This window comes from Oncorhynchus masou, chromosome 15 (genome assembly GCF_036934945.1).
Source record: "Oncorhynchus masou masou isolate Uvic2021 chromosome 15, UVic_Omas_1.1, whole genome shotgun sequence".
Taxonomy (NCBI): domain Eukaryota; kingdom Metazoa; phylum Chordata; class Actinopteri; order Salmoniformes; family Salmonidae; genus Oncorhynchus; species Oncorhynchus masou.
This window is the reverse complement of record NC_088226.1, coordinates 71,042,989-71,066,657: the sequence shown is the minus strand read 5'-3', so window position 1 is coordinate 71,066,657 and position 23,669 is coordinate 71,042,989. Positions and strand designations below refer to the sequence as shown.

Genomic DNA, 23,669 nt, shown 5'->3' with positions numbered 1-23,669 from the left:
GACAATTCCTTTGACCTCGTGGGCTTGGTCTTTGCTCTGTCAACTGTAGGACCTTATATAGACAGGTGTGTTTCCAAATCATGTCCAATCAATTGAATTTATCACAGTTGGACTCCAATCAAGTTGTTGAAACATCTCAGGGATGATCAATGGAAACAGGATACACAAGAGGTCAATGTTGAGTCTCATAGCAAAGGCTCTGAATACTAATGTAAATAAGGTATTTATGTTTTACTTTAAAAAATATATATATAATTGCCAAACATTTCTAAAAAAAAAATTTTTTTAAAGTGTTTTTTTGCTTTGTCATTATTGGGTAATTCTAGATGTAGATTGATGAGAGAGAAAAAAAGTTAAATAACAAAATGTGGAAAAAGTTGAGGGGTCTGTACACTTTCCCGAACGCGCTGTACATCACATCTATAGGCTACATTGAAATGGACATTCAAACAACAGCCTATATAAAAGATGGGTCTCCAGTGTCCATCTAAGCGGTACGTTTGTAATCATTCAGCCGATCCTAAATCCTCCCAACCCCTTCCCCTTGGCCCTAACTCTTCAATGTTAACCCCGATTGCTGTGTAGTGGATATTCCCTCTTATTGGTTATATTATGCAAACACCCGAGGGATAGGGCCTAGGGGGAGAGGTAGGGAGTGAATTGAGACCTCATAGCTGAAGACTCTTCTTTGAGTCATAAAGGTGCATTGAAATGACTTAGGAACTGTGTAGACTTTAGAGAGGTGTGTGTCCACTTGGAGACACAAATGCGAAAAGTTAGTCCTCTCACTCAAACCTTTGTCATTGTTCCGTCTTATGTTGTTTCTACGCCACATTTCCCAGGAATAATCTGATCATGTTACTGAATGCATCCAGAGTAGTTTCACATGTCCTTATCGACAAATGCTGTGAAAAGTACATGACATGTCAAATACACATCAAATCAACGGCGTTTTGGGATTCAGTCTTGTGTCAGGTGAACTGTTGTGTCCTCACCTTCGGTCTAATAATTTGATTATCTCTAAACTGTTCCCTTTGAATTGCTACCATCGTTATGCAAATACTTTTCATATTTCTTCTGTAAGATAGGTCTATGGTGATAGGTGGGATGGGCTGAGGGTGGGATTAAAGAGCTGAGGTCTATGGTGATAGGTGGGATTAGTCTGTGAAGGTGGGATGAGGGGGTGGGATTCAGGTCTATGGTGATGTTTGCCCTGTTATTGGGCTAGGGTGGGATCTGAGGTCTATGGTGATAGGTGGGATGGGATTAAAGGAGGTCTGAGGGGTGGGATTCCCTGAGGGGTGGGATTAAAGGCTGAGGTCTATGGTGATAGGTGGGATGTGAAGTTGAGGTCCTCATTACATTAAGAACAAAACAGTTGAGGTCTATGGTGATTGGGATCCTGGGACTGTTTTCCATGGGTTATGAGGTTGGTGATAGGTGGGATGGGCTCTGGGATTAAAAGAGGTCTGAGGTCTATGGTGATAGGTGGGATGGGTGATAGGTGGGAGGGGTGGGATTAAAGCTGAGGTCTATGGGGAGGGGATTAAAGGTTGAGGTCTATGGTGATAGGTGGGAAGGGGCTGAGGGAGCTGAGGTCTATGGTGATAGGTGGGATTAAAGAGTTGAGGTCTATGGTGATAGGTGGGATGGGCTGGGGGTGGGATTAAAGGGTGGGATTAAAGAGCTGAGGTCTATGGTGAGGTGGGATGGGTGGGATTGGGTCTATGGTGATAGGTGGGATGGGCTGAGGGGTGGGATTAAAGAGCTGAGGTCTGGGATGGTGATGGGATTAAAGAGGTGGGATTAAAGAGCTGAGGTCTATGGTGATAGGTGGGATTGAGGGGAGGGATTAAAGAGCTGAGGTCTATGGTGATAGGTGGGATGGGCTGAGGGGTGGGATTAAAGAGCTGAGGTCTATGGTGATGGGATTAAAGAGCTGGGTCTATGGTGATAGGTGGGATGAGGGGAGGGTAAAGAGCTGAGGTCTATGGTGATAGGTGGGATGGGCTGGGATTTGAGGTCTATGGGGGTGGGATTAAAGAGCTGAGGTCTATGGTGATAGGTGGGATGGGTTGGGGAGGGGTGGGATAGGTGGGATGGGATTAAAGAGTTGAGGTCTATGGTGATAGGTGGGATTGGGATGGTTAAAGAGGTGGGATTTGAGGTCTATGGTGATGGTGGGATAGGTCTGGGATGGTGATAGGTGGGATGGGTTGAGGGATTAAAGAGTTGGGATTAAAGAGCTGAGGTCTGAGGGTGGGATTAAAGAGCTGAGGTCTCTGGTGATAGGTGGGATGGGTTGAGGGGGAGGGTCTATGGATTGATAGGTGGGATGGGTTGAGAGGGGAGGGATTAAAGAGCTGAGGTCTATGGTGATAGGTGGGATGGGTTGGGATTAAAGAGCTGAGGTCTATGGTGATAGGTGGGATGGGTTGAGGGGGAGGGATTAAAGAGCTGAGGTCTATGGTGATAGGTGGGATGGGCTGAGGGGGAGGGATTAAAGAGCTGAGGTCTATGGTGATAGGTGGGATGGGCTGAGAGAGGCTGAGAGAGGTGGGATTAAAGAGCTGATGTTTGGTAATGTATTAGTGTTATGTGACTCTGCTTTATACAAAATATGTCAAATATACAAGTAAAAGGTCAATGTAAAATATCTGTACAGTACCAGTCTAAAGTTTGGATACAATCCAGGGTTTTTCTTAATGTTTTACTATTTTCTACACTGTATAATAATAGTGAAGACATTAAAACTATGTTGGGAGGCCCACTTTTTTGTTTTTCTTTCCTGTTGATACTGAATTCTATGGTGATAGGTGGGATTTTCCTGTTGATGTTATTTATTATTAGACTGTATTTCTTAACAGTTTTTTCTTTTCTAAGGGTACAGGTTTTATTCACTTACAATTTGACATGGATAATGTACCTGTAACCAAAAATTATAAAACAAATTAAGGATTTAGCCGACTGGCACCCGGGCTAGCAGGACAACCTCTCACCTATAAAAGATCGGTACTTAAGATATTATTTATAGTTTACAGTTTTTAATTCAGTCATGCTTCTTTGTATTGCCCCCTTATGGAAATAAAGCCCCTTCATTACAGACATAGGCTCAACTGGTTTCCATTTAGAGACTGAAACCGTGACGTGAAATGGAACAATCGAGTTTGGATTCAGGCTAGTAATTTTTGCTCTGTTGTGACAGAAATCTATACGTCTTCAACAAGGTAATTTGTAAAAGGACACAGAGATAGGGCCTACCTGAACAACCAGCAAGCAATCATTGTTACCTGTCTGTGTCATCGAAACCAGGGCAATGTTCCACACTGTTGCTCCTCTTTCTTTCTGCCAGCTACTTAAAGCTGTTCTCGCCTCTCTCGCCTCTCATACACTTGGAGACGAAATATTGACTTTACATTGCAGCCAGTAAATGTTATAAGAATATATTAATTAGAAAGAAAATCAAACTACAAATGCATGGCTACTGGAGTGTTTTTGTCTACATTTATTTTTTGAAATGTGTCCTATTTAATGCAACTTGCAAGGACCTCATGCACTGTGTTGACATTATGGCTTTTCCACACTCATATTTACATAAAAAAATGTTGCCCAGAAAGAATGTTGATGTTATGATCTGGCCAAATACAGAGCATCATTGCCAAATCAAACAGCACCACCTTCATAGCTTGGTGTTAGCAGATTATATTGACAAGATATTCGAGTGACCGCTCTAACAATGGAAATTACATGTCCTCAAAGATGGAAGGCAGGCAGGAGGAGGCGAGATCAGGTGTGACCATTCTATCCAATGAGAGGGCTGATATGTATGTCAACAAGGCACACCTGTTAATTGAAACAATCAATCAATCAAATGTATTTATAAAGCCCTTCTTACATCAGCTGATGTCACAAAGTGCTGTACAGAAACCCAGCCTAAAACCCCAAACAGCAATTAAGGCAGGTGGCTAGGAAGAAACCGAGAGAGGAACCAGGATATGTGGGGTGGCCAGTCCTCTTCTGACTGTGTCGGGTGGAGATTATAACAGAACATGGCCAAGATGTTCAAATGTTCATAGATGACCAGCAGGGTCAAATAATAATAATCACAGTAGTTGTAGAGGGTGCAGCAAGTCAGCACTTCAGGAGTAAATGTCAGTTGGCTTTTCATAGCCGATCATTGAGAGTATCTCTACCGCTCCTGCTGTCTCTAGAGAGTTGAAAACAACAGGTCTGGTACAGGTAGCACGTCCGGTGAACAGGTCAGGGTTCCATAGCCGCAGGCAGAACAGTTGAAACTGGAGCAGCAGCACGGCCAGGTGGACTGGGGACAGCAAGGAGTCATCAGGCCAGGTAGTCCTGAGGCATGGTCCTAGGGCTTAGGTCCTCCGAGAAAGAGAGAGAATTAGAGAGAGCATACTTAAATTTACACAGGACACCGGATAAGACAGGAGAAGTACTCCAGATATAACAAACTGACCCTAGCCCCCCGACACATAAACTACTGCAGCATAAATACTGGAGGCTGAGGGGGGGGGGGGGGGCGCCAACACAGACAGGAAGATAACGTCAGTGTCTGAAATGCATTCCAAGGTGATTACCTCTGGAAGCTGGTTGAGAGAATACCAAGATTGTGCAAAGCTGTCATCAAGGCAAAGGGGTGGCTACTTTGAAAAATCTCAAATATAAAACATATTTTGATTTGTTTAACACTTTTTTGGGGTTACTACATGAATCCATATGAGTTATTTTATAGTTTTGATGTCTTCACTATTATTCTACATTGCAGAAAATAGTGAAAATGTTTTTTTTTGTCTTCATCAAATTGGTAGGCCTTTCTTTACTAGTCGTGTATATAGCCGTCTGTAGCACGGGCAAATGTTTACTTTGCTCCCCAAACATCTTCCTGGCTATGTGTGAGTCCAACTCTATCAATCAGTGCATTCAATACAACCTAATCACTACTAAACTTATATTTGATCACATAATCCTCACGTAGCAAAATTATAAATTATATTTTTTTGTTCTCACGTAGCAAAATTATAAATTATATTTTTTTGTTGTCCAAATTCGACAATCTCATTCACCTCCAAAAAAACAAAAATCCTTACATCTTGGGTTTATTTTCCTGGTTATAGGCAAGTTTAAGATGGTAAACACTCTTTTCACGGAAAAAATAAGACTTTTTTCGCATATCTGCAATCTCATTGGCTAGAATGGTCCCGCCTATTTTCCATCATTGAGGTCATGTATGTTAATTATTCCAGTGGTCCCTCGACTATCCTGACAATATAATAGATCATCACTGTCTGGTCAATATAATAGATCATCACTGTCTGGTCAATATAATAGATCATCATTGTCTGGTCAATATAATAGATCATCACTGTCTGGTCAATATAATAGATCATCACCGTCTGGTCAATATAATAGATCATCACTGTCTGGTCAATATAATAGATCATCACCGTCGGGTCAATATAATAGATCATCACTGTCTGGAATGCTATACCCCGCCCCCAAGACGGCTGTGCTCCTCCCCTTCCCGCACACTCACCTGTCACTCAGCTGCTCTCTCTAACTCTTTCCCGAACTGTCTTCGGTGTGCGCTGCCCAATTTCCACAGCGACCACAGGAGCAACGTATATATATATATATGAAATTACATACTACTTTATTTTAATATCAATACAGAAAGTACCGTAACTTCCGATCGCTCTGGTATCAACATAGGAGGCTACGTGTCGCCTTGGCCATTAGAGCTACGGACCAGTCGTCCACCTGCTGCGGAGCAAAGTTCGGACAGACTGACTGCTGTTCAGAACATTTGCACAGACACTTGGTTGATTGTTTATAGTGAAATAAAAGTGTTTTGGACTGAAACGAAGAGAAAACCTTTGTCAACAGTGTGCGGTCCGTAGAAGAGAGACAGCGGCGACTGAGCTTGTTCAGCGTTGTGCAGGTAAGGTAACTATAGTTGGACTATGTCATATGACATTTCTATACCTACCCCCATGTTTCCACAGTTGTAGCTCTATTGCATGTTTCGGGAATGAATACAATAACGTCATACATTTGACCCTAGCCGTAAGGCGTCCTATGTAGGGCTAGTTTCAGCCTTGAGATGAACATCCAATTTAAGGAATTTATTCATAATGCCCCCCTCCTCCACAATTTATATGTATGTTAGTAGCCTCGGTTTTTAGGCTGTTTCAGGCTAGTGATTTAACCTGAAAATATAATATATACAAATGGTATTGATGTCGAAAATGAACACTTCTGTGCTAGTTCATTGGATGGTTGATTGTTGATGTAGGAGCTATTATGGGTTAACTTATATTTATTTATTATATCACTTCAATATAACACCACATTATTACCGGAGACCAGTGACTGTTGTCTTTATGACATTATCACCTGAGTCTAGTACATTATCACCTGAGCCCAGTGACAGTTGTCTTTATGACATTATCACCTGAGTCTAGTACATTATCACCTGAGTCCAGTGACTGTTGTCTTTATGACATTATCACCTGAGTCTAGTACATTATCACCTGAGTCTAGTACATTATCACCTGAGCCCAGTGACAGTTGTCTTTATGACATTATCACCTGAGTCTAGTACATTATCACCTGAGCCCAGTGACTGTTGTCTTTATGACATTATCACTGAGTGTTTAGTACATTATCACCTGAGTCTAGTACATTATCACCTGAGCCCAGTGACTGTTGTCTTTATGACATTATCACCTGAGTCTAGTACATTATCACCTGAGCCCAGTGACAGTTGTCTTTATCAAATCAAATGTATTTATATAGCCCTTCGTACATCAGCTGATATCTCAAAGTGCTGTACAGAAACCCAGCCTAAAACCCCAAACAGCAAGCAATGCAGGTGTAGAAGCACGGTGGCTAGGAAAAACTCCCTAGAAAGGCCAAAACCTAGGAAGAAACCTAGAGAGGAACCAGGCTATGTGGGGTGGCCAGTCCTCTTCTGGCTGTACCGGGTGGAGATTATAACAGAACATGGCCAAGATTTTCAAATGTTCATAAATGACCAGCATGGTCGAATAATAATAAGGCAGAACAGTTGAAACTGGAGCAGCAGCACAGTAAGGTGGACTGGGGACAGCAAGGAGTCATCATGTCAGGTAGTCCTGGGGCATGGTCCTAGGGCTCAGGTCCTCTGAGAGAGAGAGAAAGAAAGAGAGAAGGAGAGAATTAGAGAATGCACACTTCGATTCACACAGGACACCGAATAGGACAGGAGAGGTACTCCAGATATAACAAACTGACCCTAGCCCCCCGACACATAAACTACTGCAGCACAAATACTGGAGGCTGAGACAGGAGGGGTCAGGAGACACTATGGCCCCATCCGAGGACACCCCCGGACAGGGCCAAACAGGAAGGATATAACCCCACCCACTTTGCCAAAGCACAGCCCCCACACCACTAGAGGGATACCTTCAACCACCAACTTACCATCCTGAGACAAGACTGGGTATAGCCCACAAAGATCTCCGCCATGGCACAACCCAAGGGGGCGCCAACCCAGACAGGATGACCACATCAGTGAATCAACCCACTCAGGTGACGCACCCCTCCCAGGGACGGTATGAAAGAGCACCAGTAAGCCAGTGACTCAGCCCCTGTAAAAGAGTGGGGAACCGGCCAGGCAGAGACAGCAAGGGTGGTTCGTTGCTCCAGAGCCTTTCCGTTCACCTTCCCACTCCTGGGCCAGACTACACTCAATCATATGACCCACTGAAGAGATGAGTCTTCAGTAAAGACTTAAAGGTTGAGACCGAGTCTCGTCTCTGACATTGGTAGGCAGACCGTTCCATAAAAATGGAGCTCTATAGGAGAAAACCCTGCCTCCAGCTGTTTGCTTAGAAATTCTAGGGACAATTAGGAGGCCTGCGTCTTGTGACCGTAGCCTACGTGTAGGTATGTACGGCAGGACCAAATCAGAGAGATAGGTAGGAGCAAGTCCGTGTAGGTATGTACGTCAGGACCAAATCAGAGAGATAGGTAGGAGCAAGTCCGTGTAGGTATGTACGGCAGGACCAAATCAGAGAGATAGGTAGGAGCAAGTCCGTGTAGGTATGTACGGCAGGACCAAATCAGAGAGATAGGTAGGAGCAAGTCCGTGTAGGTATGTACGGCAGGACCAAATCAGAGAGATAGGTAGGAGCAAGTCCGTGTAGGTATGTACGGCAGGACCAAATCAGAGAGATAGGTAGGAGCAAGTCCGTGTAGGTATGTACGGCAGGACCAAATCAGAGAGATAGGAGCAAGTCCGTGTAGGTATGTACGGCAGGACCAAATCAGAGAGATAGGTAGGAGCAAGTCCGTGTAGGTATGTACGGCAGGACCAAATCAGAGAGATAGGTAGGAGCAAGTCCGTGTAGGTATGTACGGCAGGACCAAATCAGAGAGATAGGTAGGAGCAAGTCCGTGTAGGTATGTACGGCAGGACCAAATCAGAGAGATAGGTAGGAGCAAGTCCGTGTAGGTATGTACGGCAGGACCAAATCAGAGAGATAGGTAGGAGCAAGTCCGTGTAGGTATGTACGGCTGGACCAAATCAGAGAGATAGGTAGGAGCAAGTCCGTGTAGGTATTTACGGCAGGACCAAATAGGTATGTACGGCAGGACCAAATCAGAGAGATAGGTAGGAGCAAGTCCGTGTAGGTATGTACGGCAGGACCAAATCAGAGAGATAGGTAGGAGCAAGTCCGTGTAGGTATGTACGGCAGGACCAAATCAGAGAGATAGGTAGGAGCAAGTCCGTGTAGGTATGTACGGCAGGACCAAATCAGAGAGATAGGTAGGAGCAAGTCCGTGTAGGTATGTACGGCAGGACCAAATCAGAGAGATAGGTAGGAGCAAGTCCGTGTAGGTATGTACGGCAGGACCAAATCAGAGAGATAGGTAGGAGCAAGTCCGTGTAGGTATGTACGGCAGGACCAAATCAGAGAGATAGGTAGGAGCAAGTCCGTGTAGGTATGTACGGCAGGACCAAATCAGAGAAATAGGTAGGAGCAAGTCTGTGTAGGTATGTACGGCAGGACCAAATCAGAGAGATAGGTAGGAGCAAGTCCGTGTAGGTATGTACGGCAGGACCAAATCAGAGAAATAGGTAGGAGCAAGTCTGTGTAGGTATGTACGGCAGGACCAAATCAGAGAGATAGGTAGGAGCAAGTCCGTGTAGGTATGTACGGCAGGACCAAATCAGAGAGATAGGTAGGAGCAAGTCCGTGTAGGTATTTACGGCAGGACCAAATCAGAGAGATAGGTAGGAGCAAGTCCGTGTAGGTATGTACGGCAGGACCAAATCAGAGAGATAGGTAGGAGCAAGTCTGTGTAGGTATGTACGGCAGGACCAAATCAGAGAGATAGGTAGGAGCAAGTCTGTGTAGGTATGTACGGCAGGACCAAATCAGAGAGATAGGTAGGAGCAAGTCTAAATGTGTAGGTATGTACGGCTGGACCAAATCAGAGAGATAGGTAGGAGCAAGTGATGTGTAGGTATGTACTTCCAGGACCAAATCAGACAGATATACTAGGACACAGTCATTGTTGTAGGTTTGTCTACGGCAGGACCAAATCAGAGAGATAGGTAGGAGCAAGTCCGTGTAGGTATGTAGGTTACTTTGTAGGACCAAATCAGAGAGATAGGTAGGAGCAAGTCCGTGTAGGTTACTTTGTAGGACCAAATCAGGTTAGATAGGTAGGTTACAAGTCGGTCACTTTGTATGTCACTTTGTCAGGACCAAATCAGAGTCATAGGTAGGAGCAAGTCCGTGTAGGTATGTCGGTCACAGGACCAAATCAGAGAGATAGGTAGGAGCAAGTCCGTGTAGGTATGTTTGTAGGGCAGGACCAAATCATAGATAGGTGGATCAAGTCCGTTTATTTTAACCAGGACCAAATTAGAGAGATAGGAATTAAGCAAGTCCGTTAGTTATTGTAAGAAATGGACCAAATCTAGAGATAGGTACTATACAGTCTAGTAGGTATGTACAGGCAGCTACCAAATCAGATAAGATAGGTAGGACAATTTCCGTGAATCAATGATCAATCAAGGACCATCAATCAAATCAATCAAAGCAAGTCCGTGACATCAGGTAGTTTACGGCAGGACCAAATCTTGACCCCATGCTAAGGAGTCTTGAAGTCCCATGGTAAGGGCCAGGACCAAATCAGAGAGATAGGTAGGAGCAAGTCTGTGCTAGGTTGTACGGCCAGGCTTATGACATTATCACCTGAGTCCAGATTATTGTTATTGGCCTTGACCAGGTCTAAGTGCCTGTGACCCCATGTGTGTGTGGCCTTGACCCCATGCTTAAGGGCCTTGAAACATGCATATATACTATGACAACATTTGTGACATTGTTGTTCATTTTTGTCTTCGGGTTTTGACAGTTAGTCGTGACACCCATGCTAAGTTCGGTAGGTTACTTTGTAGGTTACTTTGCAAGGTGCAAACACTTTTGTACTGGTCACTTTGTAGGTCACACAGAGGAAGTCCAAGTGAAGGGACACAGTTCAATCACTTTATTTTAACCAAGGCGTTATTACACATATTAGGAATTAAACATTTCATTACACATTAAAAAACAGTTATTGACCTAAGAAATGTAACCTAAACTACTATACAGTCTAGCTACTATACAGTCTAGCTACTATACACTCTAACCACTAGGCTACCAGCTAGCATAAGACATTCAGGACAATTTGCCCTGAATCAATGATCAATCAATTTACCAGCCATCAATCAAATCAATCAAAGCCAAATTTGCCACATCAGTAGTTTCCACCAGCCTGGCCTTGACCCCATGCTACCAGGGCCTTGACCCCATGCTAACTTTAACCACTAGCCTGGCCTTGACCTGCTAAGGCCTTGACACCATGCTAAGGGCCTTGACACCATCTAAGGGCCTTCTAACCACCATGCTAAGGGCCTTGACCCCATGCTAGGGCCTTTTTACACCAGCCTGGCCTTGACCCCAGGCTAGGGCCTTGACACCATGCTAAGGGCCTTGAACCATGCTAAGGGCCTTGACACCATGCTAAGGGCCTTGACACCACTAGGGCCTTGACTCCCATGCTAAGGGCCTTGACTCTAACCATGCTAGGGCCTTGACACCATGCTACACTCTAACCACTAAGGGCCTTGACCCCATGCTAACCTTGACCATGGCTAGGGCCTTGCCCCATGCTAGAGGGCCTGACACCATGCTAAGGGCCTTGACCAAACCATGCTAAGGGCCTTGACCCCATGCTAAGGGCCTTGACCCATGCTAAGGGTGTAATACCTTCATGCTAAGTGTTTTACACTAGCCTGGCCTTGACCCCATGCTAAGAATGGCCTGTGAGTTTACATGCAAAGGGCCTTGACACCATGCTAAGGGTTTTTACACTAGCCTGGCCTTGACCCCATGCTCCTTGACCCCATGCTAAGGGCCTTGACACCATAACGAATAAGGGCCTTTACACCATGCTAAGGGCCTTGACGGCCATGCTAAGTTGGCCTTGACCATGCTAAGGCCTTGACCCCATGCAAACATACTTTCTATAACTGAACCTTGACACCATCTTGAATGTTATGCTATGCCTTGACCCCATAGTGCCTGGCCTTCTTGAAGGTTACTTTCATAACTGACACACACCTACTGTCCATACGTTATACAAACAGGTTGAAGGCTACACCACACACACACACACACACACTATTACAACAGATTGCTTATGATATTTGAATCAGTTGTTTGTTAATATTGTAATCAGATAAACTCTGCCACCCGGCCCAATGTCCTAACCACTAGGCTACCTGCCTCCTATACACTCGAAACCACTAGGCTACCTGCACCTCTACACTCTAACCACTAGTGAACCTGCCACCTTGACACTCTAACCACTAGGCTTGCCACCTCTACACTCTAACCACTAGGCCATCTTGAATGTTAGCAATATCTCTAACCACTATAGGAACCAGCCATCTTAATCTCTAACCACTTGGCTCAACCTAGCCACCATCTGAATCTAACCACTAGGCTACCTGTCACCCCATCTTGAATCTCTAACCACTTGGCTACCTGCCACCTCTACACTCTAACCACTAGGCTGTTAGCCCTGTCGCCCCTACTCTAACCACTTGGCTAGCCACCTCTACACTCTAACCATTGGCTACCAGCCATCTGGAACTGTTAACCACTGAGTTGGCTATAATGATTCAGCCTCTAACTCTAACCACTTGGCTACCTGCCAGCCATCTAACTAGCAATAACCAGTTGGCAATACCTAATCAACTCTACACTCCAATCTTGAACATGAGTTGGCTACACTCTAGTGAACCAGCCATCTTGAATGGCTAGTTGGCCCAATATAATGATTCAACCATCTGGCTAATGCCACCTCTGAGTTGGTCTAACCACTAGGCTACCCTGCCACCTCTGAACACTCTAACCACTAGGCTAGTGAACCACCATCTACAAATGAGTTAACCAAATAATGATTCAGCCATCTGGAACCTGCCACCTCTACACTATAACCACTAGGCATCTTGAATGTTAGCAATCTAACCAATAGGCTACCAGCCATCTTGAATACAATCTAACCACTGGCTAGTGAACCAGCCATCTACACTGTAACCACTAGGCTACCTGCCACCTTGAACTCTAACCACTATGAGGTGGAAGTTAATATGTTGGCCCAATACCTATGATCAGCCATCTTGAATGTCAATATGAGTTGGCGCCAATATAGTGAACCAGCCATCTTGAATGTTAGAATAGAGTTGTGTTTATAGTGAACCAGCCATCTTGAATGTTAGCATTATGAGTTGTTCAATATAGTGAACCAGCCATCTGAATGTTAGCAATGTGGCTGTGAACCAGCCATTTACATGGAGACAAATGGGATGAACCAGCCATCTTGAATGTTAGCAATATGAGTTGGCTCAATATAGTGAACCAGCCATCTTCAAAATGTTAGCAATATGAGTTGGCTCAATATAGTGAACCAGCCATCTTGAATGTTAGCAATATGAGTTGGCCCAATATAGTGATTCAGCCATCTGGAATGTTAGCAATATGAGTTGGCTCAATATAATGATTCAGCCATCTGGAATGTTAGCAATATGAGTTGGCACAATATAGTGAACCAGCCATCTTGAATGTTAGCAATATGAGTTGGCTCAATATAGTGAACCAGCCATCTTGAATGTTAGCAATATGAGTTGGCTCAAATATAATGAACCAGCCATCTTGAATGTTAGCAATATGAGTTGGCTCAATATAGTGAACCAGCCATCTGGAATGTTAGCAATATGAGTTGGCTCAATATAGTGAACCAGCCATCTGGAATGTTAGCAATATGAGTTGGCCCAATATAGTGAACCAGCCATCTGGAATGTTAGCAATATGAGTTGGCTCAATATAGTGAACCAGCCATCTGGAATGTTAGCAATATGAGTTGGCCCAATATAGTGAACCAGCCATCTGGAATGTTAGCAATATGAGTTGGCCCAATATAGTGAACCAGCCATCTGGAATGTTAGCAATATGAGTTGGCCCAATATAGTGAACCAGCCATCTTGAATGTTAGCAATATGAGTTGGCCCAATATAGTGATTCAGCCATCTGGAATGTTAGCAATATGAGTTGGCCCAATATAGTGAACCAGCCATCTTGAATGTTAGCAATATGAGTTGGCCCAATATAGTGAACCAGCCATCTTGAATGTTAGCAATATGAGTTGGCTCAATATAATGATTCAGCCATCTTGAATGTTAGCAATATGAGTTGGCTCAATATAATGAACCAGCCATCTTGAATGTTAGCAATATGAGTTGGCCCAATATAATGATTCAGCCATCTTGAATGTTAGCAATATGAGTTGGCTCAATATAGTGAACCAGCCATCTTGAATGTTAGCAATATGAGTTGGCTCAATATAGTGAACCAGCCATCTGGAATGTTAGCAATATGAGTTGGCCCAATATAGTGAACCAGCCATCTTGAATGTTAGCAATATGAGTTGGCTCAATATAGTGAACCAGCCATCTTGAATGTTAGCAATATGAGTTGGCTCAATATAGTGAACCAGCCATCTTGAATGTTAGCAATATGAGTTGGCTCAATATAGTGAATTCAGCCATCTTGAATGTTAGCAATATGAGTTGGCTCAATATAGTGAACCAGCCATCTTGAATGCTAGCAATGTGAGTTAGGTTGGTTTCTGGTTGGTTTCTGTGTCATTTGAGGTTGATTCAGAACTGTCTCATCGGATTATCTAATGACAGTACTGTATTGTTTCTGGTGCATACCACAACACCACACACCCTCCAACAAGCCTTCTGAAACTCCACACCTCATCTATTGTTGTGGTGTTTGTTCACGTCGTCTTATGTTTAGTGTCGTTGCCTTGACAACACCCTTAGCCTCGGTACCTGTTCAATGATGAGGCTTGGAACCGGAAATGAATGTTAAAAATATGAAGTTTAGAGACGTCTCTTGTCACAGGGACACGGAGACGATGCTCTTTATAGGAGCTACCGAATAAGGAGCAGAAAAACAAAACCCAATGTTAAAATTGGAATATAATACGTTTTCTTTTATTAGGAAATAATCACTGGGATAAAACAAAATAAAAATAGAAATGTCTCTGGTCAAAATACATAAAATACACATAAAATAGTACAGCCAAACACTACTTGTATTATTTCACAACCGAAACAAGGTTTATTAAAAACAGAACAGTGTTTTAAGTGAGAAGAAGGCATTGGTCTGAAGATGAAAAATAAAGGAAAAATAAAGGAAATTCACGTGAGCACCAGAATTCCCAGTCCATCCATGTGTAACGGATGTGAAACGGCTAGCTTAGTTAGCGGTGTGCGCTAAATAGCGTTTCAATCGGTGACGTCACTTGCTCTGAGACCTTGAAGTAGTAGTTCCCCTTGCTCTGAGGGGCTTTTGTGGAGTGATGGGTAACGATGCTTCGTGGGTGTCAGTTGTTGATGTGTGCAGAGGGTCCCTGGTTCGCGCCCGGGTATGGGCGAGGGGACGGTTTAAAATTATACTGTTACACATGCTCCACCAAGGTTTTCCAGCACTCAGTTTTGACCTACTACAGTAGCTTTGTTGGTCTATTGTACTTCAAACTATGCGTAGGGCAGGTTGCTTACGATCCAAACCTTCTCAAACAGCCTCATTCATACTCCAAGAGGAGGTGCTTCCCACCGGGGAACCTTCCAGAGCAAGAGAGATGGGGAGAGAGATGGGTGCAGCTCTTTGAGGTTGCCATGAGAGAATGTTTCATTAGGCCTGTGGCTCTCTGGAACTATGTTCATCTGTTCAGTCTGAGGGGAAGGGTCCAGGAAGGAGAGGATGGGTTCTATATTAATATGTTCAGTCTGAGGGGAAGGGGAGGATGGGTTCTACATTAATATGTTCAGTCTGAGGGGGGAAGGAGAGGATGGGTTCTACATTAATATGTTCAGTCTGAGGGGAAGGAAGGAGAGGATGGGTTCTACATTAATATGTTCAGTCTGAGGGGAAGGGGAGGATGGGTTCTACATTAATATGTTCAGTCTGAGGGGAAGGGTCCAGGAAGGAGAGGATGGGTTCTACATTAATATGTTCAGTCTGAGGGGAAGGAGAGGATGGGTTCTACATTAATATGTTCAGTCTGAGGGGAAGGTCCAGGAAGGATGGGTTCTATATTAATATGTTCAGTCTGAGGGGAAGGGTCCAGGAAGGAGAGGATGGGTTCTACATTAATATGTTCAGTCTGAGGGGAAGGGTCCAGGAAGGAGAGGATGGGTTCTATATTAATATGTTCAGTCTGAGGGGAAGGGTCCAGGAAGGAGAGGATGGGTTCTACATTAATATGTTCAGTCTGAGGGGAAGGGTCCAGGAAGGAGAGGATGGGTTCTATATTAATATGTTCAGTCTGAGGGGAAGGTCAGGAAGAGGATGGGTTCTACATTAATATGTTCAGTCTGAAGGGGGAAGGAGAGGATGGGTTCTACATTAATATGTTCAGTCTGAGGGGAAGGGTCCAGGAAGGAGAGGATGGGTTCTATATTAATATGTTCAGTCTGAGGGGAAGGAGAGGATGGGTTCTACATTAATATGTTCAGTCTGAGGGGAAGGAGAGGATGGGTTCTACATTAATATGTTCAGTCTGAGGAAGGGTCCAAGGAGAGGATGGGTTCTACATTAATATGTTCAGTCTGAGGGGAAGGAGAGGATGGGTTCTATATTAATATGTTCAGTCTGAGAAGGGAAGGGTCATTAATATGTTCAGGAAGGAGAGGATGGGTTCTACATTAATATGTTCAGTCTGAGGGGAAGGGTCCAGGAAGGAGAGGATGGGTTCTACATTAATATGTTCAGTCTGAGGGGAAGGGTCCAGGAAGGAGAGGATGGGTTCTACATTAATATGTTCAGTCTGAGGGGAAGGAGAGGATGGGTTCTACATTAATATGTTCAGTCTGAGGGGAAGGGGGAAGGAGAGGATGGGTTCTACATTAATATGTTCAGTCTGAGGGGAAGGAGAGGATGGGTTCTATATTAATATGTTCAGTCTGAGGGGAAGGGTCCAGGAAGGAGAGGATGGGTTCTACATTAATATGTTCAGTCTGAGGGGAAGGAGAGGATGGGTTCTATATTAATATGTTCAGTCTGAGGGGAAGGGTCCAGGAAGGAGAGGATGGGTTCTATATTAATATGTTCAGTCTGAGGGGAAGGTCCAGGAAGGAGAGGATGGGTTCTACATTAATATGTTCAGTCTGAAGGGGGAAGGAGAGGATGGGTTCTACATTAATATGTTCAGTCTGAAGGGGAGGGGAAGGAGAGGATGGGTTCTACATTAATATGTTCAGTCTGAGGGGAAGGAGAGGATGGGTTCTACATTAATATGTTCAGTCTGAGGGGAAGGAGAGGATGGGTTCTACATTAATATGTTCAGTCTGAGGGGAAGGGTCCAGGAAGGAGAGGATGGGTTCTACATTAATATGTTCAGTCTGAGGGGAAGGGTCCAGGAAGGAGAGGATGGGTTCTATATTAATATGTTCAGTCTGAGGGGAAGGGGGAAGGAGAGGATGGGTTCTATATTAATATGTTCAGTCTGAGGGGAAGGAGAGGATGGGTTCTACATTAATATGTTCAGTCTGAGGGGAAGGGTCCAGGAAGGAGAGGATGGGTTCTATATTAATATGTTCAGTCTGAGGGGAAGGAGAGGATGGGTTCTACATTAATATGTTCAGTCTGAGGGGAAGGAGAGGATGGGTTCTACATTAATATGTTCAGTCTGAGGGGAAGGAGAGGATGGGTTCTATATTAATATGTTCAGTCTGAGGGGAAGGGTCCAGGAAGGAGAGGATGGGTTCTACATTAATATGTTCAGTCTGAGGGGAAGGAGAGGATGGGTTCTACATTAATATGTTCAGTCTGAGGGGAAGGAGAGGATGGGTTCTACATTAATATGTTCAGTCTGAGGGGAAGGGTCCAGGAAGGAGAGGATGGGTTCTACATTAATATGTTCAGTCTGAGGGGAAGGGTCCAGGAAGGAGAGGATGGGTTCTACATTAATATGTTCAGTCTGAGGGGAAGGGTCCAGGAAGGAGAGGATGGGTTCTACATTAATATGTTCAGTCTGAGGGGAAGGAGAGGATGGGTTCTATATTAATATGTTCAGTCTGAGGGGAAGGGTCCAGGAAGGAGAGGATGGGTTCTACATTAATATGTTCAGTCTGAGGGGAAGGGTCCAGGAAGGAGAGGATGGGTTCTACATTAATATGTTCAGTCTGAGGGAAGGGTCCAGGAAGGAGAGGATGGGTTCTACATTAATATGTTCAGTCTGAGGGGAAGGAGAGGATGGGTTCTACATTAATATGTTCAGTCTGAGGGGAAGGAGAGGATGGGTTCTACATTAATATGTTCAGTCTGAAGGGAAGGAGAGGATGGGTTCTACATTAATATGTTCAGTCTGAGGGGAAGGGTCCAGGAAGGAGAGGATGGGTTCTACATTAATATGTTCAGTCTGAGGGGAAGGGTCCAGGAAGGAGAGGATGGGTTCTACATTAATATGTTCAGTCTGAGGGGAAGGGTCCAGGAAGGAGAGGATGGGTTCTACATTAATATGTTCAGTCTGAGGGGAAGGAGAGGATGGGTTCTACATTAATATGTTCAGTCTGAGGGGAAGGAGAGGATGGGTTCTACATTAATATGTTCAGTCTGAAGGGAAGGAGAGGATGGGTTCTACATTAATATGTTCAGTCTGAGGGGAAGGAGAGGATGGGTTCTACATTAATATGTTCAGTCTGAGGGGAAGGAGAGGATGGGTTCTATATTAATATGTTCAGTCTGAGGGGAAGGGTCCAGGAAGGAGAGGATGGGTTCTACATTAATATGTTCAGTCTGAAGGGAAGGAGAGGATGGGTTCTATATTAATATGTTCAGTCTGAGGGGAAGGGTCCAGGAAGGAGAGGATGGGTTCTACATTAATATGTTCAGTCTGAAGGGAAGGGTCCAGGAAGGAGAGGATGGGTTCTACATTAATATGTTCAGTCTGAGGGGAAGGAGAGGATGGGTTCTACATTAATATGTTCAGTCTGAGGGGAAGGGTCCAGGAAGGAGAGGATGGGTTCTACATTAATATGTTCAGTCTGAGGGGAAGGAGAGGATGGGTTCTACATTAATATGTTCAGTCTGAGGGGAAGGAGAGGATGGGTTCTATATTAATATGTTCAGTCTGAGGGGAAGGGTCCAGGAAGGAGAGGATGGGTTCTATATTAATATGTTCAGTCTGAAGGGAAGGAGAGGATGGGTTCTACATTAATATGTTCAGTCTGAGGGGAAGGAGAGGATGGGTTCTATATTAATATGTTCAGTCTGAGGGGAAGGAGAGGATGGGTTCTATATTAATATGTTCAGTCTGAAGGGAAGGAGAGGATGGGTTCTATATTAATATGTTCAGTCTGAGGGAAGGGTCCAGGAAGGAGAGGATGGGTTCTACATTAATATGTTCAGTCTGAAGGGAAGGAGAGGATGGGTTCTACATTAATATGTTCAGTCTGAGGGGAAGGAGAGGATGGGTTCTACATTAATATGTTCAGGGAAGGGGGAAGGAGAGGATGGGTTCTACATTAATATGTTCAGTCTGAGGGGAAGGGTCCAGGAAGGAGAGGATGGGTTCTACATTAATATGTTCAGTCTGAGGGGAAGGAGAGGATGGGTTCTACATTAATATGTTCAGTCTGAGGGGAAGGGTCCATGAAGGAGAGGATGGGTTCTATATTAATATGTTCAGTCTGAGGGGAAGGAGAGGATGGGTTCTATATTAATATGTTCAGTCTGAGGGGAAGGGTCCAGGAAGGAGAGGATGGGTTCTATATTAATATGTTCAGTCTGAGGGGAAGGGGGAAGGAGAGGATGGGTTCTACATTAATATGTTCAGTCTGAGGGGAAGGGTCCAGGAAGGAGAGGATGGGTTCTATATTAATATGTTCAGTCTGAGGGGAAGGGTCCAGGAAGGAGAGGATGGGTTCTATATTAATATGTTCAGTCTGAGGGGAAGGGAGAGGATGGGTTCTACATTAATATGTTCAGTCTGAGGGAAGGGTCCAGGAAGGAGAGGATGGGTTCTATATTAATATGTTCAGTCTGAGGGGAAGGAGAGGATGGGTTCTATATTAATATGTTCAGTCTGAGGGGAAGGGTCCAGGAAGGAGAGGATGGGTTCTACATTAATATGTTCAGTCTGAGGGGAAGGAGAGGATGGGTTCTATATTAATATGTTCAGTCTGAGGGGAAGGGTCCAGGAAGGAGAGGATGGGTTCTACATTAATATGTTCAGTCTGAGGGGAAGGGTCCAGGAAGGAGAGGATGGGTTCTACATTAATATGTTCAGTCTGAAGGGAAGGGTCCAGGAAGGAGAGGATGGGTTCTACATTAATATGTTCAGTCTGAGGGGAAGGAGAGGATGGGTTCTACATTAATATGTTCAGTCTGAGGGGAAGGAGAGGATGGGTTCTACATTAATATGTTCAGTCTGAGGGGAAGGACAGGATGGGTTCTACATTAATATGTTCAGTCTGAGGGGAAGAGTCCAGGAAGGAGAGGATGGGTTCTACATTAATATGTTCAGTCTGAGGGGAAGGGTCCAGGAAGGAGAGGATGGGTTCTATATTAATATGTTCAGTCTGAGGGGAAGGAGAGGATGGGTTCTATATTAATATGTTCAGTCTGAGGGGAAGGGTCCAGGAAGGAGAGGATGGGTTCTACATTAATATGTTCAGTCTGAAGGGGGAAGGAGAGGATGGGTTCTACATTAATATGTTCAGTCTGAGGGGAAGGAGAGGATGGGTTCTACATTAATATGTTCAGTCTGAGGGGAAGGGTCCAGGAAGGAGAGGATGGGTTCTACATTAATATGTTCAGTCTGGGGAAGGGTCCAGGAAGGAGAGGATGGGTTCTACATTAATATGTTCAGTCTGAGGGGAAGGGTCCAGGAAGGAGAGGATGGGTTCTACATTAATATGTTCAGTCTGAAGGGAAGGAGAGGATGGGTTCTATATTAATATGTTCAGTCTGAGGGGAAGGGTCCAGGAAGGAGAGGATGGGTTCTATATTAATATGTTCAGTCTGAGGGGAAGGGTCCAGGAAGGAGAGGATGGGTTCTACATTAATATGTTCAGTCTGAGGGAAGGGTCCAGGAAGGAGAGGATGGGTTCTACATTAATATGTTCAGTCTGAGGGGAAGGAGAGGATGGGTTCTACATTAATATGTTCAGTCTGAGGGGAAGGAGAGGATGGGTTCTACATTAATATGTTCAGTCTGAGGGGAAGGAGAGGATGGGTTCTACATTAATATGTTCAGTCTGAGGGAAGAGTCCAGGAAGGAGAGGATGGGTTCTACATTAATATGTTCAGTCTGAGGGGAAGGGTCCAGGAAGGAGAGGATGGGTTCTATATTAATATGTTCAGTCTGAGGGGAAGGGTCCAGGAAGGAGAGGATGGGTTCTATATTAATATGTTCAGTCTGAGGGGAAGGAGAGGATGGGTTCTATATTAATATGTTCAGTCTGAGGGGAAGGGTCCAGGAAGGAGAGGATGGGTTCTATATTAATATGTTCAGTCTGAGGGGAAGGGTCCAGGAAGGAGAGGATGGGTTCTATATTAATATGTTCAGTCTGAGGGGAAGGGTCCAGGAAGGAGAGGATGGGTTCTATATTAATATGTTCAGTCTGAGGGGAAGGAGAGGATGGGTTCTATATTAATATGTTCAGTCTGAGGGGAAGGGGAAGGAGAGGATGGGTTCTACATTAATATGTTCAGTCTGAGGGGAAGGGTCCAGGAAGGAGAGGATGGGTTCTATATTAATATGTTCAGTCTGAGGGGAAGGGTCCAGGAAGGAGAGGATGGGTTCTATATTAATATGTTCAGTCTGAGGGGAAGGAGAGGATGGGTTCTACATTAATATGTTCAGTCTGAGGGGAAGGACAGGATGGGTTCTACATTAATATGTTCAGTCTGAGGGGAAGGAGAGGATGGGTTCTACATTAATATGTTCAGTCTGAGGGGAAGGAGAGGATGGGTTCTACATTAATATGTTCAGTCTGAGGGGAAGGAGAGGATGGGTTCTATATTAATATGTTCAGTCTGAGGGGAAGGGTCCAGGAAGGAGAGGATGGGTTCTACATTAATATGTTCAGTCTGAGGGAAGGGTCCAGGAAGGAGAGGATGGGTTCTACATTAATATGTTCAGTCTGAAGGGGAAGGAGAGGATGGGTTCTACATTAATATGTTCAGTCTGAGGGGAAGGGTCCAGGAAGGAGAGGATGGGTTCTACATTAATATGTTCAGTCTGAGGGGAAGGAGAGGATGGGTTCTACATTAATATGTTCAGTCTGAGGGGAAGGAGAGGATGGGTTCTATATTAATATGTTCAGTCTGAGGGGAAGGGTCCAGGAAGGAGAGGATGGGTTCTACATTAATATGTTCAGTCTGAGGGGAAGGGAAGGAGAGGATGGGTTCTACATTAATATGTTCAGTCTGAGGGGAAGGAGAGGATGGGTTCTATATTAATATGTTCAGTCTGAGGGGAAGGAGAGGATGGGTTCTATATTAATATGTTCAGTCTGAAGGGAAGGTCCAGGGGAAGGAGAGTCTGAGGGGAAGGGTCCAGGAAGGGGAGGATGGGTTCTATATTAATATGTTCAGTCTGAGGGGAAGGGTCCATTAATATCTCCAGGAAGGAGAGGATGGGTTCTACATTAATATGTTCAGTCTGAAGGGAAGGAGAGGATGGGTTCTACATTAATATGTTCAGTCTGAGGGGAAGGAGAGGATGGGTTCTACATTAATATGTTCAGTCTGAAGTTCTATATTAATATGGGAAGGAGAGGATGGGTTCTATATTAATATGTTCAGTCTGAGGGGAAGGGGAAGGAGAGGATGGGTTCTACATTAATATGTTCAGTCTGAAGGGAAGGAGAGGATGGGTTCTACATTAATATGTTCAGTCTGAAGGGAAGGAGAGGATGGGTTCTATATTAATATGTTCAGTCTGAGGGGAAGGAGAGGATGGGTTCTAATATTAATATGTTCAGTCTGAGGGGAAGGGTCCAGGAAGGAGAGGATGGGTTCTACATTAATATGTTCAGTCTGAGGGGAAGGAGAGGATGGGTTCTACATTAATATGTTCAGTCTGAGGGGAAGGAGAGGATGGGTTCTATATTAATATGTTCAGTCTGAGGGGAAGGAGAGGATGGGTTCTACATTAATATGTTCAGTCTGAGGGGAAGGAGAGGATGGGTTCTACATTAATATGTTCAGTCTGAGGGGAAGGGGGAAGGAGAGGATGGGTTCTATATTAATATGTTCAGTCTGAAGGGAAGGAGAGGATGGGTTCTACATTAATATGTTCAGTCTGAGGGGAAGGAGAAGGAGAGGATGGGTTCTATATTAATATGTTCAGTCTGAGGGGAAGGAGAGGATGGGTTCTACATTAATATGTTCAGTCTGAGGGGAAGGGTCCAGGAAGGAGAGGATGGGTTCTACATTAATATGTTCAGTCTGAGGGGAAGGGTCCAGGAAGGAGAGGATGGGTTCTACATTAATATGTTCAGTCTGAGGGGAAGGGTCCAGGAAGGAGAGGATGGGTTCTATATTAATATGTTCAGTCTGAAGGGGGAAGGAGAGGATGGGTTCTACATTAATATGTTCAGTCTGAGGGAAGGGTCCAGGAAGGAGAGGATGGGTTCTATATTAATATGTTCTACATTAATATGTTCAGTCTGAAGGGAAGGAGAGGATGGGTTCTACATTAATATGTTCAGTCTGAGGGGAAGGAGAGGATGGGTTCTACATTAATATGTTCAGTCTGAGGGGTCCAGGAAGGAGAGGATGGGTTCTACATTAATATGTTCAGTCTGAGGGAAGGGTCCAGGAAGGAGAGGATGGGTTCTACATTAATATGTTCAGTCTGAGGGGAAGGGTCCAGGAAGGAGAGGATGGGTTCTATATTAATATGTTCAGTCTGAGGGGAAGGAGAGGATGGGTTCTATATTAATATGTTCAGTCTGAGGGGAAGGAGAGGATGGGTTCTATATTAATATGTTCAGTCTGAAGGGAAGGGTCCAGGAAGGAGAGGATGGG

At 44.4% G+C, this 23,669-nt stretch overlaps 1 protein-coding gene across 1 annotated transcript in view; it reads left to right on the top strand.

Annotated features, from left to right (window-relative positions):
* The first annotated feature begins 5,811 nt into the window (after window positions 1–5,811).
* Window positions 5,812–23,669, top strand: part of eps8l2 (EPS8 signaling adaptor L2) — a 110,264-nt gene continuing 92,406 nt past the window's right edge. Inside the window, exon 1 of the mRNA XM_064990327.1 lies at window positions 5,812–5,959. The gene's annotated coding sequence lies outside the window, so the exon portion shown is untranslated. The remainder of the gene's footprint in view (window positions 5,960–23,669) is intronic.